Source organism: Carlito syrichta, unplaced genomic scaffold (genome assembly GCF_000164805.1).
Source record: "Carlito syrichta isolate Samal-C Ts95f unplaced genomic scaffold, Tarsius_syrichta-2.0.1 Scaffold309724, whole genome shotgun sequence".
NCBI classification, from domain to species: domain Eukaryota; kingdom Metazoa; phylum Chordata; class Mammalia; order Primates; family Tarsiidae; genus Carlito; species Carlito syrichta.
The window spans coordinates 568,263-573,949 of NW_007253820.1; positions in this window are offsets into that span (position 1 = coordinate 568,263).

The following is a 5,687-nucleotide window of genomic DNA, read 5'->3' on the forward strand; positions in this document are numbered from 1 at the left end:
CGCTACCACGCCCGGCTAATTTTTTGATTTTATTGTAGAGATGAGGTCTCGCCTGCCCAGTTGGGTCTCGAACCCGCGGGCTCAAGCAATCCACTCACCTCAGCCTCCCAAAGGCGCAGGATTACAGGCTGAGCCACCAAGCCCGACTGTACAATCAATTTTTTAAAAATTAAGAGTACCATATGTTCTCACTCATAAGTGGGCCTGAACAATTATCATAATATTATAAGAAAGGGATTGGCAGTAGTGGGAAACTGCTGGGATGGGGGAAGCAGGTGGGATTGGCAGTTTAGGGAAACTGCGGGTGGGGGCACACCTCATTAACAAAGGTATCTGCATAATGAACATTTGAATAACTAACCCTGAATTGTACCCCACATCTTTAAAATAAAAAATTTAAAAGTTAAAAAAATAAAATTAGCCAGGTGTGATGGCGCTCGCTTGTGGTTCCAGTTACTTGGAAGGCTGAGGAGGAAGAATCACTTAATTAAGCCCAGCAGGTCGAGGCTGCAGTGGCCGTGAGCATGCTACTGCATTCCTGTGTGGGCGACAGAGTGAGACTCCTACTCAAAAAAAAAAAAAAAAAAGAAAGAAAAGAAAAGAAACTAAAGATAACATGTATCCCAGAGTTGTTTTTCAGAAACCATGACCCCACTAAAAGAATCCTCTAGCATGTATACTTCAGATAAGGGAAAACTGAGTACTGAACTATTTATTCTAAACTTCTTCCTGGCTGGGTGTGGTGGCTCATACCTGTAATCCCAGCACTTTGGGATACTGAGGTGAGAGAATTGCCTGAGCCCATGGGTTTGAGACCAGCCTGGGCAACGTGGTGGGACCTCATCTCTACAATAAATAAATAAATAAAATTAGCCTGGCATGGTGGCATGTGCCTGTAATCCCAGCACTTTGAGAGGCCAAGGTGAAAGGATTGCCTGAGTCCAGGGGTTCAAGACCAGCCTGGGCAACATGGCAAGACCTTGTCTCTACAATAAATCAAAAAATTAACTGGGAGTGGTGATGCACACCTGTGGTTCCAGCTACTTGGAAGGCTGAAGTGGAAGGATTGCCTGAGCCCAGCAAGTCGAGGCTGCGGTGGTTGTGAGCATGCCACTACACTCCAGCCTAGGTGACAGTGAGACTCTGACTCGAAACAACAACAAAAAATTATCCTGGCCTTTTAAGTCAAACCAATGAGTTACCTCCATGTGTAGACTTACAATTTTGGCTATAACTTCTTCCCTAAAATTTATCCCTGCCTTGAAAAACCCTTACTTGCAAACTACTTGGGAGGATTGGACTCAAGTTTTAGCTGTCTGATTTTTCTTGCTTGGTACTCTTGCAAATGAATGCCTTCTTTTCTCCCACTGCAAACATTGGTGTAAATACTTTACCTTACCGCAGCAGGCAGGTGGACTCCAGTTTGGATTGATAATAAATTTTCTCATTGGCATAATGGGGCTTCTTGAGTGTTTACTCAAGCACGTGCACGTGTTTTACAGGCATTTGCTCATTGAATCCTCACAACCACTCATGAGACATAGCACTATTCCTGTTTTGAGCAAACCAAGCTCTCCACCTACACCGCTGTGAGTATTCAATGAGATGGTGCACGTGAAACACTTAGGACACAACTTGATAATTATAATGTAAAAAGTAAATATTGGCTGTTATTTTTTATTTTACCTGACTGGTCCTTGGAGGCCAGGTAAAATTTGAAATTTACTACCGCTGGCCAGCGTAGTGCAGACCGAGGTGGGAGGATTACTTGAGCTCAGGAGTTTGAAACCAGCTTGTCTCTACAAAAAAATTAGTGGAGAGTGGTGGTGCATGACTGTAGTCTCAGCACTCAGGAGGCTGAGGCAGGAGGATCGCCTGAGCAGTGAGCTGTGATTGTACTACTGTACTCCAGCCTGGGAGACAGTGTGAGCCCGACTAAAAATAAATAAATAAATAAATAAAATTATTACCCCACTCAAAAAAGTGTCAAAAGCCTTGGAAGTGTGATTGCAAATAAAATACAGGATTCCCAGCTAAATCTGAATTTTAGATAAACAATGAAAAAATTTAGTGTAAGCATATTACAGGTAATAATTTGGTAAGAGTCTCACTCTGCTGCCCAGACTGGCATACTCACAGCCACTGCAGCCTCAACTCACTGGGCTCAGGTGATCCTTTTGCCTCAGCCTTCCAAGTAGCTGGAACCACAGGTGTGCGCCACCATGCCTGGCTAATTTTTTGATTTATTGTAGAGATGAGGTCTCACCAAGTTGCCAAAGCCACTTTCGAACTCCTGGACTCAGGCAATTCTCTCACCTCCGGCTTCCATATGGAGGGAGTGCTGGGATTACAGGTGTGAGCCACTGCACCCATCCTGTTTTTTATTTATTATAGAGACAAGATCTTGCCATGTTGCCCAACTGCTCAGGCATTCCTCTTGCCTTGGCCTCCCAAAGTGCTGGGATAGCTCACGCCTGGTTAGCATCATATATATGTGTGTGTGTGTGTGTGAGTGTGTGTGTGTGTGTGTGTGTGTCTGTATGTGTGTGTGTATATATATATATAAATTTTTTTAAACAGGTGTTTCACTCTTTCACTGGGGTTCTGGAGTACAGTAGCATGCTCACGGTGACTGCAGTCTCGATCTGCTGGGATCAGGCAATCCTCTTGCCTCCACCTCCGAAAGTGCTGGGATTACAGGCATGAGGCACTGCATCCTGCTTATATTTTTATTTTCTGCATCTGGCAACCCTATCTGGATTCAGGGAAAGAATTTGTGGACTTCATTTTGCAGATAAGGAAACAATCTCAAATAGGGGAAATAATATGCCACAGACTCAGATCTCAAGTGAGTTCTTTGGGTCCAGATCTCAGGCTTTCATAAGTACCATCCAGTGTCTTCTCTCCATTAACAGACAGCTTCCAAGCCTTTCCCTGCCTCTGGCAAGTGAGAGCAGAGCAGCTCCAGGGAAGAGGGGAACATAGCATGACTAAGTATTCTGCAGGGAAATATGGTTAGCGACAGGCGACAGGCAGCATGTGGACTGCTGGGCTTTCTCTCCCAACTCTTTCCAGCTCTGCATCCCTGTTTCCTTTCCTTCTCCTTTCCCAAGAGGCTTAGAGATCTTCCCTTGCTGGCAACTGGCTCCCCTGGCTTCTGGTCCCTGCTCAAGCAGGCCTGGATTCTGTCCTGAACAGCCCTGGATGTCCAAGGCCAAGGCAGGAAAATGAAGGTAGCTCAAGGCTCCGTCAACCACTGGTCCTGCATTCTGATCAGGCCAACAATGGACTGAGTTCTGGATTGGGGAATTTGGGAACCAGAGCCACAAAGCGTGGGAGAATGAGGAAATGGCCAGGCTGGAAATCCTTGGTCTCATAAACTAGGCTTCTCCTTGGGAAACCACCAACTACCCGCCTTGGATCTTCTAGAATCTACATCTTAGGCGGTAGGATCTATTATACTCATATACAGATTTGGACACTGAACTTCAGGTAACTTTGCTTAAGATCCTCAGAGTAAGTTGTTACATAATAAGTACTTGATCCCTGAACTATGTGCCTTTGAAGCCTAAATTATTAACTCCTAGGTACTGCCTCCCAGATCACAGCTAATCCAACCCCATTGGGAATAGTAAAAAGCTTAGGATAGCTCAGTCCAGTGACTCTCAAAATGTGATCCCTGGGCATTATCACACTTGGGAACTTGTTAGAAATGCAGTTCCTGCCGGGCTCGGTGGCTCAGCCTGTAATCCCGCGCCTTTGGGAGGCTGAGGTGAGTGGATTGCCTGAGCCCGCGGGTTCGAGACCCGCCTGGGCAGCGAGACCTCATCTCTACAATAAATCAAAAAAATCAGCCGGGCGTGGTAGCGCATGCCTGTAATTCCGGCTACTGGGAAGGCTGAGGCGGAAGGATCGCCGGAGCCCAGCAGGTCGAGGCTCGGTGGCCGGAAGCAGCCACTGCACTCCAGTCTGGGCGACAGAGTGAGATTCCAACTCAAAAAAAAAAAAAAAAAACCTGCAGATGAAGAAAGAATCTGGAGCCAGAGGACTTGGATTGAATGCCTGGTTCCTGGTTGAGTGATCTTGGACCAGTCACTTGATTTTCATCAGACTCATTTTCCTTCTCTGTGTAATGGTCATAAAAATACCTCATACCTTAAAGGACTGCTATGTTTTCCAAAATTGCTTGGTGACAAAAATCACCTGAGGCATTAATTAGAAAACCCAGACTCCCCTAGAGCATTGGTTGGGGGTAGAGAAAAGTTTTTCTTTTCTTTTTCTTTCTTTTTTTTTTGAGTCAGAGTCTTGCTCTGTCACCAAGGCTGGAGTGCAGTGGCTTGAACCTGAACATGGCTCCCTGCAGCTTCGATCTCCTGGGTGCGGGAGATCCTTCCACCTCAGCCTCCCAAGTATCTGGGACTACAGGCATGCTACCAGTCCCAGCTAATTTTTTTATTTTTTGTAGAGATGAGGTCTCGTATTCCTGGACTCAAGCTATCCCTTCCACCTCAGCCTTCCAAAGTGCTGGGACTACTGGGCATCACAGCCAGCCAAGAAAAACACTTTTTAAAATGCATAAAGCAGCCGGGCTCAGTGGCTGAGCCTGTAATCCCGAGCTTTTGGGAGGCTAAGGTGAGTGGATTGCCTGAGCCCGCGGGTTCAAGACCCGCCTGGGCAGCGAGACCTCATCTCTACAATAAATCAAAAAATCAGCCGGGCGTGGTAGCGCATGCCTGTAATTCTGGCTACTGGGAAGGCTGAGGTGGAAGTATCGCCAGAGCCGAGCAGGTCGAGGCTGCGGTGGCCGGGAGCGGCCACTGCACTCCAGTCTGGGCGACAGAGTGAGACTCCAACTCAAAAAGAAAAAAATGTATAAAGCACAGATATACTACACATACCGCATATACAGTTTATATGTGATATTAAAATTTTATCTTGATGTGGTGGCTCATGCTCGTAACTCCAGTACTTTGGGAAGCTGAATTAGGAGGATCATTTGAAGTTAGGAGTTTGAGAACAGCCTGGACAATAGAGAGACCCCATCTGTACAGAAATTTAAAAATTAGCTGGGCACGGTGATATATGCCTGTAGTTCTAGCTACTCAGAAGGCTGAGGTGGGAGGATTCTTGAGCCCAGATAGTCAAGGCTGCAGTGAGCAATGATCATGCCACTATCAACCGAATGAGACCCTGTTTCAAAAAAAATAAAAGAAAATTTAATGAAGAGAATGATTGGGGGGGAAATGTAAAAAAATAAAAATAAAAAGCTCCTTAGATGATTTTTTTTTTTTTTGGGTTGGAGTCTCACTCTGTTACCGAGGCTGGAGGGCAGTGGCACACTGCTTGGCTCAGGCGATCCTTCACCTCAGCCTTCCAAGTAACTGGAACTACAGGAACATACCACCATGCCCGGCTAATTTTTTGATCTGTTGTAGAAATGAGGTCTCGCCAAGTTGCCCAGGCTAGTCTCAAACCTCGGGCAATTCTCTCGCCTTGGCCTCCCAAGGTGCTGGAATTATAGGTGTGAGCCACTGCACCCAGCCTGAGATGGTTTTTTTTTTTTTGAATTGGAGTCTCACTCTGTTGCCCAGGCTGGAGTGCAGTGGCCGCTCCCGGCCACCGCAGCCTTGACCTGCTGGGCTCTGGCGATCCTTCTGCCTCAGCCTTCCAAGTAGCCGGAATTATAG